Raw genomic sequence first — 19,305 nt, forward strand, 5'->3', positions numbered from 1 at the left:
TTTGCAAGAACTTAGAGGTGGGTTACCCTAGTATAGGAGATGAGTTTCTAGCACTCAAAGCTCAAGAAAGAACGACTGGAAAAACCTAGGTCAACAGAGCCTGCAAGAGGCAAACAGAAAAAAGTTGTCGGAACGACACAAAACTTCTCAGGAAGCTTAACAACATCGAGGGAAATGCAACCATAGAGTATCTCCAGGTTTGGACCACCAAAAGTAGGTCGGAACAACCGATTCGGCTATGGACACACAAAGCGTCATTTTGGCATAACGGCTAAAATTGACGACCAAATGACATGAAACTTCACAAGCAGTTTCAATTATACATGGATGACTTATGTTTGCAAGCAAAACCCAAAAGAAAGCTGATTGACTTACCGATGGTGAAAAAGACGCTTTCGAGCAACCAAATGGATAAAGATGGAGAACGGGGAGCCAAAGTCAAGTCCAACCAACTGGATGGCTTCGCAACATATCCAATGAGCTGGAAATGCAACTCTCAAGAAGAAAAGTTGAAGAAATTCAACTCCAAGGCAAAAAGACGACTTCGGAGACTGAAATGCCTATAAGGGGGCTTTTTAGCTAAACTGATGACTTTTTAAGTTGAAAACTAGTTAGCAAGGCTTAGGGCACTAGCACAAAGCATTCTTTGCACAAAAAGACCAACATTTCAAGAAAAGACATCATACGCGTATGATGTCTCACAGCATGATTTTCACATCCATTTCAACATTTGAGTGCATAGCCTCATTCCACATGTTAATCACATCCTATGAACCAAGTATCATGAGAATTGGAGTTAGAAAACCCAAGGAAAACCAAAAAGACGCAAAGTAGGCCATAAAATTGATTTTTGGTCCTAATTTTGTAAAAATAACTCCAAACTCATTGAAACTTTGTAGGATTGTTGATTAACACATCTACAAGCTATCTGGAACCAAAAAGCACCATTTTGATGAAAAAGACATCATACGCGTATAATGTCTATTTGCACTTACAGAGCCAAAAATGCTCATTTGTCATCATACATTCATTATATATATCTAATACATGCTACATATGAAGTTTGGAACCATTTGGTCAAGTGGATCACCCCATTAGCCCAATTAAGAGAAAATCCTTCATACAAAGCCTATTTTTGTCCCAAATCCAACATATTCAAGTCCAAACCAAGATTTGAGTATAAACAGTCCTTCACTAGCACATGGAGAGTCCACAGAACCAATCCCATGAAAAATTGATGAAAAAGACATCATACGCGTATGATGTCTCCAGAGCCATTTTTAGCCCAAAATCTATCCAAACTTCATAAATCCACTGAATAAGCCTATCTAAAGCCAAATCCAAGCTTATAGAGAAAATTGGTCCAAAAATGCACCAAAAGACATCATACGCGTATGATGTCTCACTATGTGATTTTGGCATCTAAGGGCTTCAACCACCAAACAGAAGTGTTCTACATGCCATTTGAAAGTAATCCACCAAGTTTTACCCAATTTGGATCATAAAATCCATTTCCCTTTCAAAATTTTGCCAAGAGCCTGAACTGGACTAAACTGGCCAAAACTTGACCAAATGGGATCCAAACTCAAATCCAAGCATATGATACTCATGTATACACTATCAGCTACAAGCACAACCAATATGAAGTCATTCTGACACAAAAGACATCATACGCGTATGATGTCTCAAGCATGTTTTTGAGCCCTGTTTGCATATTTTTTCACTTACATTGCATCCTTAGGCCCTGAATAGCTCATGTTTCAATTTTCAAGTCATTTGAATAGTTAAAAGCTTCATTTCGGCTTTCAGTACTAAAAAGACGCTAACTTCTGAAATTGGAGTTACAGGATCCATGGATTCCGCTAAGTCATCGGCAACTAAGAGAAAAAGACCAACCATCAAGGATGCTCTTGCAGAAGCAGAACCTTTTGATATTCCAACAGAAACCCTCAAGCCAACCAAGACTTGGGTGGAGGAAGCAGTACTAGAAAAAGAGGGAATAAAGATCTACCAGGGGACTTTCAGAGATCCTCAAGGGCAATCGGTCGATGTACCTATGATCCCACGAGAATTAGTGGATTATAGCAGATCAGAGAACATCAGCAGATACCTGGAAAAGGCTGACTTACACAGGTTCTTCACCTCGAGACCATCAGGTGTAGACACAAGAAGAGTGTATGAGTTGGCAACATCCATTCAGAAGGATGGGAAAGCCACGTTGACAGCCATGGATGGAGAAACAGTTGAAGTACAGATCACTCCACAGCTCATTGCAGATGCACTGAAGCTGCACAACAAAGGGAGTTCTGTCAGAGAAAGAAGAGAGGCCATAGAGGTCTATGGATCAAAGAATCAAAATACAACCTACGGAGATATGGCAGATCAACGAGCGGCAACCCTTTGCCGGTTATACAACCAGTTTTTCCATGTGTGCAGTAAAAGACCGCAGAAGTATACTACACCACCCCATGCCATTGCGACAACCATCACATGGGCACTGAAGAGCAACATGCCAAAAGAGGTGAATTATGCTCAATACATCCACGAGCAAGTAATCGCCATGCACAACCAGAAGCCAAGGTACATAGGAGGAGAAGAAATCCTAACAAGAATAGCTTATGAAGCTATTGGAGCTAGGGATCAAGGGCCACAGATTCCCTCCCAGAATGAGTGGCTTAGAGAAGCCGATGAGGAGGAAGAACAGCAAGAAGTATCCAAGAGGGCGTCCACAAGAGCACGCCGAAAACTAGAAATAGTTTCAGAACCTGAAGAGGCTGTGGACGACGAGCCGCTCAAGAAGAAAGTGAAGAAGAAGGCCGATCCCAAGCAAACCAAAAGTCAAAAATACGCAAGAATGGAAAGGCTGGTGGAGCAGTTTAGAGCGAAAAGAGCTCTAAAGGGGGACTTCGAAGAAATGTGGGTGCCAGACCCCAGTAAAGTCGGAACCAGCTCAGCCAGGCCACATGTTGATCAATATGATCAATATATTAGAGCTTATGAGGAGTCGGAGGCCATACTGGAGCAGCAACCTGTAGAGCCTTATACTGAAGAGGAAGTACAGCTTTTAAAAGCTGAGCTGCAAAAGGACGACAAGGGGAAGAAGAAAGTAGATGAGTCTACTGAACCTCAAGAGAAAGACGGGCAAGCAAACAAAGGGAAAGCCAAGATGACTGAGGACAATCAGCCCTCTTTTATTGTTGTACCAAGCCCGAAGAAGATGGAAATTATTGTGGAGGAGACCACAATAGAAATAGAAACAGAAGTTATGGAAAAGCCGGAGGCCGGGACCAAGGAAAAGGAGATAGATCCAGTTCAGCAAAAGAAAGATGATTATGAGGATCTGGTAGCGATCGGATACAGTGAAGAAGAGGCCCTGGAGGCAGTTTATGGGATATCCCTACGGAAACAAGATGATCGGAAAGGGACGAAAGAAAAGACAAAGGGTACAATGGAGAGTGAAGAAAAAATGGACGAGCCGAAGCCATTGGAGGTGGTGGCAGAAAGAGCTGTCAAGTTGACAGATGAAGATGAAAAAGACATGCACATGGTGCATGAACTGCTCAGCAAGATTAAAGAAAGATCCAGAGCAAAGGAAGTAGCACTTGAGACAGCAAAACAAAAGGAAGCAGAGTTGCAGAAGAAGTTAGAGAATGCTATGACTGAATCTGAAAGTCATAAAGCATTACTCTACGACGCAGAAAACGAGAGGGACGGCTTGATACTCCAACTAGCCGAAGCTTCAAGAGAGGTAACAAGCTCACAGGAAGCAAAGGAGCGAATAGAAGATGAGTTGGAGGCAGCCAAGGATGAGCTCATTGAGCTAAGGGAAAGAGTCGAACTTCAAGAAAGATCAATCATGAGACTCAGGACCACCCCTAGAGCTAGCAGAGCAGGAACAGAACAAGAGGGAGCCCTCGTACCAGCTCTGGAAGATCAGGTAAGAAGTCTGCAAAGAGAGCTGAGGTTAGAGCAAGTGCAAAGATTGCACATGGCGGAGGGATCATTGGCTGCAGAGGAGAGGCTCACATCAGAAAACCAAACACTAAGGACAGAAAATGAGGCCCTCCACAAACAGCTCCAAGACCTCCAAGAGCAACAAAGAAGAGAAACAGAGACACCACAAGAAGAAGCAGGGGGAGCAGCCATAGAGCTACCAGAAACTAGAGAGGCAACCACAATTGAAGATCGAGCCCCAGTTCAAGAAGTGGCCTCAACTTCAGGAATCTCTGAAGAAGAAGAACAAAGGCTCCAGGACCAAATAGAAAAGTCAACAGAGGAAAGTGCCAAGGCGGAAATGGAATGGGAAAGGAGACTCCTCATCTCCATTAGACTTCAAGGTTTAGACACAAAAGTGCTCCATGAAGAGTGGATGCAACCAAGCCTGCCTTTCCCTCTGATGAAATTTGAAGTGATAAAGACGAAAAAGAGAATAGAGGAGGAGCAGTATGTCGCTCTTTACGAAGGCGACATCACAAAGGATGAACAATCAAAGAGGATTGTAGACTCTCAACCTAGATGGAGGAAAGGTTGGTTGAACAAATACCCAGCCTACCTCATCTACTTGGTAGAGGCTCCAAAGGAGATTCGGGAGGATGCAACCTTCTGCCCGGTGCCAAAAGTCAGAAGCTGGAAAGAGCATGGCAGGATTGCAGAAAAGAAGCCAAATTGGCTTAATTACCCAAGGATGCCAGGACCAAAGGCAGGAGAGAGAATAGGTAAAGCCTATATGGTGAAAACCCTAACGGGCACCATCAAACTCTTTACTGGCTCTCTTGACCTTTCGTGTCAGATGCTAAAGAAAATCTGCAGGACTCTCTTAGCATGCATTGAAGTGTTCGCACCAGATAAAGCCACGACCTCGAGTCTACTATCGACGGCCGACACAGTGACGGATATGATGTATGATCTTTCATTGCAGCCATCACCAAAGGTGTTACATCTCTTATACCAAAGAATTATGTTTTTGCCTAGCTTCCACATGCAAACATTCGAAGAAGCTTTCTACACCGGCTTTTTCACTCACGAAAGCAAAATATTCGGCCCAACCTTGACCATCGGCAACCTACGCTACGAATCACATTTACAGATGCTCAAGACGACAGGACTCTATTGATCAAGTCTCAAAGTCATGTCAGGGACGACATGAACGCGGAGGGGGGGGAGTGTTGAGCCAGCAGAGGATCACAACCACATTTTTTTGCTCACACCCATCATTTTGTAACCATTGATTGTAATAAATGTCTTTCCGACATTAATTTTGATTTGAGCCATTCATTAAGTAACGGGACTCAATTGAGTTTCCAGCCTGTAATCCCGACGTAATTTCACCTACTGATGTAAATAATTAGAGATGTTCTCACCTCCAAGGCTGAGGTATATAAGCCAAAGTTTTGTAACCTAAAGGGGGATTCAATTATTAATCAAAGTGAGTTTTGAGCGCCGTGACTGTGTCTGAGAGAGAGAGAGAGAGAGAGAGAGTCTTATCTTCTTGCTACGCGAGCTACGGGGCCGCCATTGGAGAAGCGACACCGCCATTGTGTTAGCAACGGTGAGAGCTACGCACAGATACCAAGAGTGCGCGCTATCGGCTTCTACGTGTGGTAAGTTCCTACGAGCTTCGGTGTGAGTTTTCTTCCAACTCGTGTGTCGGAATAGAGTGTGCAGCATATCTATAGAACCACAACGAGTAGAGCTACACATTCGTACCATCGGGGTCAAGTTTCGGTCACCTGTATTTTTCGGCCTGTCTTCATACGCGTTTATCGCACGGAGTGGTTATAGGTTGATTTTGCAGTTCAAGTCTTTAGGGTGTTGTTCTTACCTAGTGTATAGACTTCCCCTTGAGTTTGAGATCGATTCGATGATTCTAGATCTTGTTTCGTATAGCATTCGTTCGTAGTACGGATTTCAGTCACTTGCGTATTTTAGAACTTAGATTTGATTTCCTTAGTAGTGATTGTCATTAGAAGGTCGAGTAGGTGATTTGACACCCACCTAGTTGTTTCCATGCGCCTGCGGGTCAAGCTTCGTCCTCGTCTGACAAATTCTGTTGTTGGTTGAGTTCTCGCTATTTAGCTTCCGCTAGCGGCGTAACCGCCTTAACAGTAACCATTTCTTATTAGGAAGGCATTCCCCATGGTATTAAGAGAAGATTTCTAATACCTAGCTTGGTCAAACTAGCTTAGTCGGACTGCTTGATTTTTAAACCTAGACAAGTGATTATGACAAAACATTACATTGAATTAAATGTTTGATAGTAAGCAAATGCACTGAATATTATACTACCAATCAAAGCAGACAAACATAGATGCAAAAAGATAACGGCAATGCTAATGGACAAGAAACACCTGTTTGTGTTGATGGTCGTGCTTGATTTGAAGGTTCCATGAAGGTGCAAATCCTATCAATAGCAACACGCTCCTGTACACACTATGAAATACAAACAATACCTCTAGGAGGAACATCAGTGGGAAAAGAGAACTTTGCTAATCTCTCGACTCTAAAACAGAAACACTCCTATCGTACTAATCTTACTTACCCTCCATCACTCAAGTGATGAGGATCAAAGGTTTTTTATGGCATAGGTTTCTGTTTCACTGTACCAGATGTGACATGTGTAGGTCTGAGTCAATGTTTTGACTTTTATTGTGCATACTCGTTTGCTAATTGCTCTTGCTCCTTTTTTTTTTTTTGTGAGTATAAAGCTTTATATGTACATTCCCTAAGATCGAAGATTAAGAGGTCAGGGAAAAAGGTTGAGAGGGAAGCAAGTGAATGATGGATGTCCACAAACACTCCCCCCTTCCTTGGGTAGATCATACCGTTTGAAATGAGCTTGTCACCCTTTGAAACCAATTGTTCCAGTTGGTAATAGGTGAGGATTTTTGCCAGTAGTTTTCTATTACCCTAGGTGCCTCGTCAAGTTGCAAGGGTGGTAAGGTACTCTCCCAGGATCGAGCTTGAAGTGGTTCATTAGGTGATTCTTGAACACTGGGAGGTGTGGATTCTTTTGTAGCTTCATGGAGGTCCGCTACTATAGATGGAGGCGGTGTAGAAGCTTTTACCTCTATGGATGTATTACATGAGGAGCTAGAATCTTCATGGGACTCCCCCCTTCCTGAGCTAGGTGGAACAAATCGTTCTTTCTTTGGTACCCAAACTAGCTCTGGAGCGGGTGTGTAGCGTTCTGTGATTTTTCCCTTTCCACGATCATTGATTCGTTTTGGAGCTACGGGATTGGGCTCACTTGGGTCAGGTGTTAGATAAGAGCACAATCTACGTTTTGGCACCCAGATTTGATCATTTCCTTGATAGTAGCCTTGGGCTTCCAATAGTCGTTTAGGGATCCATCGCAACATTTTCTTACTTTTCTTGGAGCGAGTGGTACGTTTCTTACAAGGCTTCTGTTTTTTAGCACTAGCTATGGTCGCTAAAGAAGCTTTAGGGACCCACTTGTATGTTTTCTTCGTTACATTAGGATGAGTCTTGTCAGAAGCGATATGCATTGCTTGTAGCATATTTAAGGGTACATGCATTTCATCCCCCTCAGGTGTTACCCGGGTCGTCCCCCTATTTCCCAAAGTGTCTATGGTTGATGCTAGGTGGACCCAATCCACATTGTCCGACTCAGTCATACCCGGTAACACATCCATGTAAGGAGAATCTTGGCCAATGTCTGTATCCTTCTTACAAGTGTAACAATATTGTAGTGGGGCCGAGTGAACTGTGGTGTCAGAGCGATGATCAATAATGGTTTTACTCCCTAAGGGGTGTACCTTACCAGTCACCAAATCCACTCTAAGGACAGAGTCTTGGAATTGCAAATAGACATGATTTTTAGAACAATCATGAACCATTTGTGCTTCCCTCATGAATGGTCGTCCTAAAATCATTTCATATGACATAAGGTGTTTAGAGAAATCCATTACAATGAACGTATGTCGTACCTTGTGTCCTAGAACTTTGATCTTAAGATCCTTGAGCATCCCCATAGGTTTGGCTATGGTACCATTTGCCATCTTTACCACAATGTTAGTAACACTGAGGCGGGGTTTTCCCATGGATTCCCAACAATCTTTTGTAACGATGCTAACTCTCGCACCACCATCAAGAATTCCCTTTATAGTTAATCCCTTGGTAGTGATGGGTAGGGTCGCATTAGACTCGTCGCCTTCAAAATACTGCCCTAATTCGTTAATGGGTACCTCGATCACAGACTCGTGTCCATCTAAGTCAAGTGATTGCACATGATTTTCCTCATCAATCATAATCGAGTCAGGCCTATTTGGTTGCGCAAATTGCGGTAATCCCGTTCGTAGCTCTCCGTTAAGGAATGCTCGAAGTGCAAGGAATAACTCAGGATCTCCATACAGCTTTGCTATGATCGTGGTTCGGACCTCAGAAGACATGAAGTCCACTAGTTTGGCAACATTCATTGGCGTTTTGCAGGGTGTAGGTCCTTGACTAGGAACTGGTGAGGATGGAATCTCATATTCCTCAATGGGATCAGGTATTCCTTCGTTAAACATCCTTTCCAACAAGAAGGGTGTATGCTCACTTTCTGATGTCCCGTCCTCACTCCCTTCTTGGATGATACTAGACATGGCTAACGGTCTATGGTTCATGTGGGGTGGATGAACTTGCGTGGGAAACACTGTGTCATGAATTTTGACCTGCATGGGTTCTGGTTCTAGTTTCCTTTGAGTCTCCTCCACTAAACCTCTTAGATGTTTCACCTGCTCAATCTCGTCTACTGGGTTTGGGTACGTCCCAATCTTCTTTTTACGATTCTTCCCTTTTTGCCCCTGCGGTTTATCTTGGGGGTCTTGGATTGGATTTGGAAACACTTGTGGTGTTTTCAGAGGCTCTTTATGGTTTTCTCTTATTCGGTTTTCATTTGGTTCCATGTTACGGTTTTCTTTGTCGGTCTTTCCCTTTGTGGTATTGGTTCTAGTCTCCATTGTCTCGACTGAATCTGAATCATCCTCGAGGTCATTCATATACACGGGGTCATCTCCTGTTCCTATGTTTGTTTTGGAACTTGGCTTTGAATTTTCCGTATTCTGCGACTTCTTCCTTCGTGTCTTCTTTTTCTTTGCTTGGATAATTGACGCGGTATCTCTCTCTTCGAGGATATGTCCTGGCCCTTGAAGCATGAACCGTGTAATCGCATAAGCGGGTGCGACGGGTGGTATTGGCGATGTCACACTAGGAATTTCGACCAAATTCAGGGGTGTGATTTTAGGCGCATTTGGGTTATAGGGGCATTGGGCAATCAAGTGATCTATGCCACAACGATTACATGTGAGTATTGGCATTGCAGACGTGCTCCCTTGATTCATTTGCATATGTGCAGCATTCTTTTGCAGCCTAATAGGGCACTCCGCTGCTCGATGTGGTCCACCACACTCGTAGCATTGAAGAGGTGGCCTCCTAGCCTGGGTGTTGATATTTTGACCTCTGGATGCGAGAGCAGCAGCTTGATAAACCGGCTTGACTTGTCCCCAACAATCTTCCATGTAGTATATAGGACACTCTTCCAATGTATCAAGTCCGTAGGCAATACTAGTGTCTATTTCCTCCTCACAACCATCTGCATAAGCATTAGATGGCTCGCAACCCACTTGGTTCATAGGGGCGACTCTTGGATGCGGGGGCTGCGGTCCTAGCACAGGAGGTGGTAACGGTGTAGCTTGTACAACATTTTGAGGTCTAGGGACCATGTGTTGCGGTAGTTGCTCAACAGGTGGAGCACGCATCAATACAGGAGCTCGAGGCGCATCCGTCCAGGCTACAGGTGGTCTATTTGCCATCATACGTTTGATCATTAAACAATCCTTATCTTGGTGACCATACCTACCACATGCGTTGCAAGTTCCATTAAATTTTACTCTAAACGTAGGGCACTCACTAGTGCTATGTGGACCTAAGCAAATGGAACACCATTGTTGCTCCCTTCTTGGATACATGTGACTATTTTGAGGGGGTCGATTATCCTTAAGAGACTCTTGGATTGCCTTGGTGAGGTCTGTCAAGAATGTCTCAAATACCTTTGGCTCATTGGCAATGGGCTTTGCAGTCATGGGTTCATACTCAATGGCTTGTGAGCTAGTGGATCTCGTGTCAGTAGACACCCTCATGCCTGCTATCATCAAGTTGTCCTCTAATTGGATTGCATTGGCAGTGACATCTTCCCAGGTTGTGATACCTCTAATCACTAGTCCATTATAGATTCCTTCATTCCTCAACCCTCGAATGAATCGATCAAGCAGTTGGTTATTGTTGAAGCGCTCATTTACAGGGCAGCGAGAGTTTAAGTGCTTTAGACGACTAATGAAGTCCCTTACTGACTCTCCTTCCTTACGTTCGGCCTTCTGTAGCTGAGATGCTACACCCCAAAGCACACCTTCTCGTATGTACTCCTTTAGAAACAACCTTCAAAGGGTAGGGTAGATTGTTTTCTCGTCCACCCTTAGGGTCCTATACCAATCTCCAGCCTTCCCACTTAATGTCAAGCTTAAGGCATTGCACTTATGTAGTTCGTTGCGTTCCCCTAAGGAATCACATACTTGTTCAAACACTTCAATGTGTTTCCTAGCATCTTCATCCCCATTGAATTTTTGCGTGAGTTTGGCAATTTGTACTGCCTTACTTCTAGGCTCTCTATCAGATGCATGACGCATATTTTCCGCGATAGATCGACCTATGGTTTGAGCAAACGCTGCCAAGTCACCTATGTGAGGAGGTAGGGCCGGTGGAGGTACTCTTGGAATCATATGTGGGAGAGGGACGGGTGCCGGTCTTGGCATATGTGTGGATGATGCAGGATATGGAACATAACCGGGCATAGGTCCACTCGGATAAGGGCTAGGGAGCGGCACTCGAGGAGCATAAGCAAGTGGTACAATTGGAGGTGTGGGGGCCATGTGTGCATAAGGGGCTAGAGGCACATATGGTCGAGGCCCCATATTAGGTACTACGACACTAGGTAGTGGCACTGCGCTAACCGTAGATGTCATCGGTACATTCTCTGTCAGGCTTATCCCTGGAGTGAGCACTGTGTTTTCCTTAATAGAGGGTTGAGCCAAGTTAGGGAAGCTAAAGTTTTCGCTCGGAGGCTCAGATTGCATAGAGACCCCAGGTGAAATGACGTAAGATGGGTCCATGGGGCTCATTAGAGGAGTCTCCATTTGTGATAGAGTAGGCTGTTGAGCCTTGCTCATATCCAGAAATCTCATGGGGCCAGTCGAGAGTATATTTACCCCTCGGTTTTGCCTTTCTAATTGAATAATGCCATGGATAACATTACAGATCATTTTCTGTTGATCTTCGATGCTCGTGGCACTAGAGGTGGATTGTACAATCTCTATCCATCCTACATGGTAGGCGTGGCCAGAGTGTAGATCCGTCAACACCTCAGTGTGGAGGTCGTATGTCCAATGATCATTAATGAACAATCCTTCTAGAGTCGACGTGTTAACGGTTTCTTGTGAGGTAGAAGCAATGTGGCTCCCCGTGGTTTTACTTGTCACCAACGGTACTCTAGAGGGAACTTCTGAAGGAGGCAGCTCAACAGGGCCTTCTTGGTAAGAAGTTGGCAGGATATCCACATGGACACTCTTTGGGGGTGTGGGGCCCACGTGCAATGTGAAAGGAGAGTCCACTTCCCCACCCCCTTCGTGTGCTTCATTTGCATCAGGTTCCGAGCGAGTAGCTCTACCTAATGTTTCCATGAAATGGCTAAACATACTAGTACTAGGCTGTGGAGCTTCGGGAGGTGCATGGCCTTCTCTCTCAGTGTTTTGGGTAGGGTATGCTTCCATGATTTCTGAGTCGGAGGAGGAATCACTAGCGGCTATTTTAGGGTCTTGGGTGGTGCTACCTTGTGTCCCCGCTGAGGGTCTAGAGCTTATCGTGGATGGGTAATGGGTGTCCGTATGAACAGAGGCACCCTCAATATGCCCGTGTTCTAGCACCCGCCCAGAGCGTAAGTGCATGTGCTTCTGATACCCTAAGGTGTCAAAAAGCTGCTCTAGGAGGCCTTGTGACTAGTTTTTAGCGTGTTATTTGTTTGTTTTTTTGCTAGATTTTTTAGAGCGTGTCGTGGAATGGGCCGTGTGATAGCTCGAAACGAGCGTATCGATGAGAGGGTCGTGCCGTGCTTTACAACCCTCCGTTTGGTCACTCTATGCCCTCGGAATCCCTAAAACTGTCAATTTCCAGTAGGGAACTAGGCCCAAACTAGAAAGTCTAAGGGTGCAAGTGGGAAGAGAAAGGAGGAGAGTGCAAGACTTGTCCCACATGCTCTCATTCTCTCTTGAGGGAGTAGGGTATATATATAAGAGTGAGTCTAGTATATATCATAAGACTGAGGACTGAGGCCTGGGCCTGGGCTTGGGCTTGGGCTTGGGCTTGGGAAACCGATCCCGATCTACCTTTTATACAAACCAACCCGTCCGTTTTAAGGTTGAAAATACAGAAATTGAAAATGCAGAAACTTGAAAAAACGCAGAAATGCAGAAAATTGCAGAAATTGAAAACGCCGAACTTGAAAATGCAGAAATTGCAGAAATTCTTGAAAAAACGCAGAAATGCAGAAAATTGCAGAAATTGAAAACGCCGAACTTGAAAATGCAGAAATTGAAAAAACGTAGACAATAGCAGAAATTGAAACTTGACAGCAAATGCAGAAAACGCAAAAAACAGAAATCTCCACACACTCCTTCCCTGCCTTTCCTATGATAGAGATTACACCACAAGAAAGCGTAAAGTGCTAACCGAGCTTAGTGTAGGGCATATCCCCGGCAGCGGCGCCAAAAATGTGCGCTCCTTGCCGCACTGTCGAAGCAAGGGACTTGCCAATACACCGTGTGCGAGCCACAAACGGCTCCAAGCACACAACAAGCCTAAACTAGCAAGCTCAAGAGAACAAAGGGTGTGTCACTCACCGCTCTACGCTCGCCTTTGTGGTGGATTCCTGGCCGCGATGAAGAAGAATCTGCAGTCGTGCCGCGCTCAACCGCTTCGCCGCCGTCGTGCCTTCGTAATGCTCGATCGCACACACACTCTCCCTCTCTCTCTCTCTCTCTCTCTCTCTCTCTCTCTCACACACACACACACACACAAGGAGGTGAAGAAGAAGAAGAAGATGGAGATGGAGATGGAGCAAGAGCACTCTTCTATTGCACAAATGAGAGAATGAGTAAAAATTAGGTTTAGTTGGCTTTTATAGGAGCTCACCCCATTCACACTTGGGTGCCCATGCTTAGCCAACTAACCCTAGCATGTTCGTGTTAAAGTGCGCCTCTCATCGGCGATCACTCTACCTTTCCCTATTGGTCCGACAAGCCCGGTACCTGACTCTAAATAATACAACGTTTATAGATCATAGGGTGTCCGTGTGTCGTGAGGGTTAACAAACACTGAAATGGTGTGCTATTGAACAAAAATGGACAAACCATCCAACAGAGGAGTGCTATTACAACAAAGGGTATGTAAGGGAGCTTCAGTATGCACCTCCTACTCAATTAGCACCACCTCAAGTACATCCAGTACCTCGATATCCAACGGTAAATGTACCAGGACCTATGGGGATAGAAAGACCGCAACCGGTATTGGGACAACAACAACCTTTACCAGGAGCAAGACCAGTAGGCATTAGATATGCACCAACCTTAGAGAATCAGGAAGAACAAGCCTTAATGCCTGTTCAAGCCTATTATGAAGAATCTGGTGCACACATGTCTCCAATTGTGTATTACCCACCAGAAGAACCCAAACAACCAGAACCATGGGGCATGATTGGGAATGTTGGAATACCAACAGTTATAAGTGCTTCTGATGAAGAGAGATACAATTTGGACGCAAGAACATTGATGTTCATAGCTCATGGAGGGTTAACAGGACAAAGACCATCCTATCCACAAAGGACGAATCAAATGGGACCAAGACTGGCACTAGGACCCTGTTACAAGTGTGGAGGTGACCATCTGATGAATGTTTGTCCACATACGGAAATCATTAGAATTAACGCTTATTGCACTGAGTGTGGGGTTACTCACTTCATTGAGGATTGTTCAAAGAATCCAAACAAAGTGCAAAAGACGACATTGAATATGCTAGAAAATATTCCTACCAGCAGTGGGTCTGAAAATGAAACTCTGATACCAACGCAAGTTGTTACTAGAGCTCAAGCTAAGAAAACCACTAGAGAACCTGAGAATGGAAAGTTAGCGACTGAAGTGGTTAGTCAAGGACCGCGGAGTCAGAGAAACACATGGAAAGCTAGAAAAGCACGCATGAAGTTGAGAAAAGAACGTGAAGACGCTATTCTAGCTGAGGAACTAAAGCGAACTAAAGATAGATTAGAAAAACTTGAGAGTCAAAACGGGAAACGAGAGATGAGCCCGAAAAGAACGAAACAAAAGAGTATCAAAGAAACAACGAGCTTAAGCTCAGGGGGATCAGTGCTAGTCGACAAAGTACACGAACCATTGGACGCACTGATGAGAGCTTACGAAGCTAGGTTAAAGAACAACCAAACACAAGAACAGAGGTGGATGACATACCCAAACGCCAAATTGGAAAAACAGAGACTTGAAATGTGCCAGAGAATGATCGAGACTGCACAAGCCTTATTAGAACCACCAAAAGAAACAATGAATTGTGGAACGGAAAACCCAATTCAGGAAGAGACTATCGTTTCACGGGTAGCTGAAAAGACTCCCAGTGCACAAAAGCCTGAAAATACACACAAGGATGACCGCATAGTATTGAACACAACCGATCAGGAGATAGAGAGTTTTCATCCAGTCATACAGAGGTCTTACGGAAGAGATGAGGATTACAATGAATTTTGGAAACAAGTGAGAGAGGCAAACTTTGCAAACGAGCTAAGTTGCCAAGCTAATCAGACAAATTGGGAAAAGGACATCAGGAATCCTCCCATAGTGGAATTTGAGGCAAGATCTCAAGTGGACTTGGATCTGCAATCTTACTGGGGAGATGGGGGCTCTGTTAGAACAATGGAGAGCAAACCTCACTCACTGAATACCTTACCTTCATACTTAGGAGAGTATGAAGCAAAATCCGAGACTAGAGCACTTCCCTCACGAAGAATCTCATCAGATGGACTCGCAAGGATTGATAGAGATCTTGTCAACACCAGTGACATGCACTATCACTCTAGCTGAGCTTTTGAGGCTAAGACCACATATGTGGACCACTATAGGAAAATGCTTGGAGAAATTTGGGATAAAAGACCCAACATCGAGACTGCAAGAGGGTATACAAGAGCTGAGTAAACCACAAAAGAACGCTAAGCCTGTACCCTTAAACAAGGTCGGAGAGTATTGCGAAGGTGAAGAGGGGAATACAACCTTACCAGTTGAATTCCAAGGAGTGAACACGATGGCAATACTAGACAGCGGAGCTGGGGTAGCCATTGCTACAAAAGAAATCTGGAAAAAATGGGGGAAACCAGCAATAAGGAAGACTAGGTTGAAACTCCAATTAGCAGATGGACACATGGAGAAACCTATGGGGTTATTAGAGAAAGTCGTAGTGACTTCTTGCGGCATTGAATACGAACATACTTTTGCTATTGTCGATTTTGGCAAGGAGAATAACTATGATATCATATTGGGAAGACCATTCATGAGACAGTTGAAAATGGTCCAAGATTGGGGCTACAATCACATATACCTAAGAAATATGGAAACCACTACACGTGTGAACCTGAGAGACCATAGCTACAAAGATGTGAACCGAACACCGGTAGAGGAGTTTGATTCAGCTACTTTTGCGGGATCCGAATTTCCAGCTTGGTTAGGTAAGCCCAAGGAGTTATGGATGTGTGGAGCCTCGAAATGTGGAAGTCTGAGGCGAGAAAAATATGTTTTAGAAAGGGCTATCGAAGACGAAACTTATATAGGAGAACCCTTTCCAGAGGACACACATTCTAGCAACCCTAGATGTTTGTGCAATTTCGGATGGTCCCACAACGAAATTTTGCGACAAGGACGGGTACGACGTGGTTCCGTACTTCATGTTGAGAACTGTACTCGAAAAAGAAACTGAAAAGAACGATACACTGGAAAAGGAAGATGAAGAGGAGGTGTTTCACGACATTCCCGATCATCCTGAGTGGGGAAATGAAGCAGACAACGAGTCAACGGACAATTCAAGCGGAAACGAAGAAACTATAACGGATGTCCGATTTTATGATTTTCCGAACCAAACTAAACAACGCCAGAAATGCTATAGAGCAAAGAGAAAAACAAAGGGGGTTAGAACCAATCCGATGCCTAAAATAAGAGGAAAAAATCAATTCCTAATGCTAGTAAAGGCGGAAGATTGTGTTAAGGACAAGATTTCTGGAAGAATGAGAGGCAATGATCAAAAGAGCTTACGAAAAGACAAAAGAGGCTCAAGAAATCAAGTTCAAAGGAATGGAACGAAAACAGAAACAGAAAAATCAGAAAAGAACAAGCGCAACAGAGGACACACGGAGTCCAAGTTAGAACGTAGAAACAAGTACAGAGAGCTCAAGAAAACTCTGAAAGAAGTTTGGACGACAGAATTTGAGAGTGGAGAGGACGAAAACGCAAAAATCAAGGAAAACATGGATGTTCCCTCTCACAATACGAAATTCACAATAGAGGATAGGAAGGTGGTATTAACCCAACCTATTCGAGAGAGAAGGGAGAACGAATCTTATGACGGACCGGAGGATGCAAAAAAAGTTGATTTAGCAGCTCCAGGTGAGACACCTAGACTAGTGTACATAGCCACAGATTTGTCTCCAGGCGAGGAAGAGAGACTTTTGAGTCTTCTCAGAGAGTATAGGGATGTGTTTGCATGGTCTTATAAGGACTTAAAGGGATTTGACCCATCGATATGCCAACACACAATCCCACTGAAACAAGACGCAAAGCCTAGCAGACAGAGACCATACACATATAATGATACATTTGCTAAGCGAATCAAAGAAGAGATAGATAAGCTAATGGAAGCTGAATTCATATACGAGATTGAACACACCGATTGGGTATCTCCGATTGTGCCAAGAAGAACGGAAAACTCCGAGAGTGTGTCAACTTAAAGAAAGTGAATGCTGCAACAATCAGGGACAATTATCCCCTGCCGATAAGTGATCATGTTCTAGAGCGTGTATCAGGGAAAACAACATACTCTTTTCAGGATATAACCAGCTAGCCATAGCACTAGAAGATCAACATAAAACAGCTTTTGCAACGGAGTGGGGAATTTATGCTTATCGGGTTATGCCTTTTGGTCTAACCAATGCTCCCGCAACCTTCCAGAGGCTGATGACGCATGCTTTCAAAGAATACTTAAGGTTGTTTCTGGAAATATACATGGATGACTTATGTGTACATTCTATTCTCAGAGATGAGCATCTAGAACACCTAAGAAAAGTATTTGAGAAATGTAGGACATATCGCATTTGTCTCAATCCTGAGAAATGTGTGTTTATGGTCCGACAGGGCAGAATTCTGGGACATATTGTCTCACAAAACGGAATATCCACGGATTTAGAGAAGATAAAAGTTATAGTGGATATGCCTAGACCAACCAATGCGAAACAAGTACAGAGCTTTATGGGACATTGCGGATATTATAGACGATTCATTTACATGTACGCTATAATAGGCCAACCACTTTACAGGCTAATAGTGAACTTTTAATGGACAGAGGAGTGTGAGGAATCGTTCAAGAAATTGAAAGAGGCACTCATTACTACTCCAGTCTTGAAATCACCAGATTGGGAGAAGATATTCCATGTGCATATAGATGCTTCGGCATATGCAATAGGATGCATTCTGGCTCAGCCAGAAGAAGGAAACATGGATTTTCCTATCCGTTACGCCAGTCGACAGCTCAACAATGCAGAGAAGAATTACACCACAACAGAGCGAGAAGGATTAGGAATGATATATGCTGTGAAGAAATTTCGGCATTATCTTCTAGCCAACAAGTTTGTGTTTTTTACGGATCACCAAGCCTTGCTCTACCTAGTGAATAAACCATGCAATACCGGGAGAATAGTGAGATGGTTCATTATCTTACTGGAATTCGACTTCACGGTAGTAGTAAAGAAAGGAAAAACACATCTTAGAGCTGATCATCTTTCGCGATTGACGAATGGAGAAGACCCTATAGGAGTAGATGACGACATGCCAGACGCGTACTTGTTCAACATAGAAATGATACCGAAGTGGTCTCAAAATGTCGTTAACCTATTAACCTATGGAGGAGAGTTCGATAGAAGAGAATATAACCAGAAACATATTGCTATTCAGCAATCCAAGAATCTTCAAATGGTTGCAGGAAGGTTGTATCAATTGGGAAATGATCATGTTTTACGACTATGCATCAATCCTGAGGAATATAATATATATCTGCGCAAAGCACATGTTCAGGAATGTGCATTTCATTGTTCAAGAAGGAACACATATAGGAATTTGTTACAATTGGGAGTTTATTGGCCAGGAATGAAAGAAAGCGAACATGAATATGTCACTGTATGTATTGTATGTTCATCAAAACCGCCAGCAGAGTATTCGACATTATATCAGATAATGATCGCTCCAGAATGGAGTCAGTATATTGTTGAATATCTCACAAATAGAACTTTCCCAGAAGGAACGTCAAAAGATCGTCAGAAATCTGTAGAGACAGAAGCTAGAGATTACGCGTTAATAGGAGATCAACTCTATAAGAGAGGTAAAGACAACCAGCTTAGGATTTGCGCATCAGAGACTGAATATGTAATAATACTAGAGCAAGCTCATGGACGAGTAGGTGGAGGCCATTTCTCAGGTGATAAGACAGCAAAACTTGTCTTAGGCGCAAGAATATGGTGGCCAACATTACATATGGACGTTGAGGAATACGTTAAACGGTGCGATGACTGTCAGCGGACCAAAGTACCACTTAAAAGAGATGATATGCCGCTTAGACCAATCATGGGGGCAAGAGCTTTTGCAAAATGGGGGATTGATTATGTCGGACCCATTTCACCTCCTGCATATAAGACTCATGCACAATACATCATTGTGGCTACAGACTATCTAACAAAGTGGGTCGAAGCAAAGGCAACTCAAAAAGCGGATGCCAGGACCACGGCACAATTTCTATATGAATACGTCTTTGTACGATATGGATTGCCAATAGAAATTGTGAGTGATCGAGGCACACATTTTATAAATGAAGTGATAGAGATCCTTCTAGATGAATTCATTGTAATCCATAGGAAATCAGCCCCGTATCATCCACAAGCAAACG

The sequence above is a fragment of the Adiantum capillus-veneris genome, chromosome 3, assembly GCF_014529385.1.
Source record: "Adiantum capillus-veneris isolate H3 chromosome 3, ASM1452938v2, whole genome shotgun sequence".
Taxonomy (NCBI): domain Eukaryota; kingdom Viridiplantae; phylum Streptophyta; class Polypodiopsida; order Polypodiales; family Pteridaceae; genus Adiantum; species Adiantum capillus-veneris.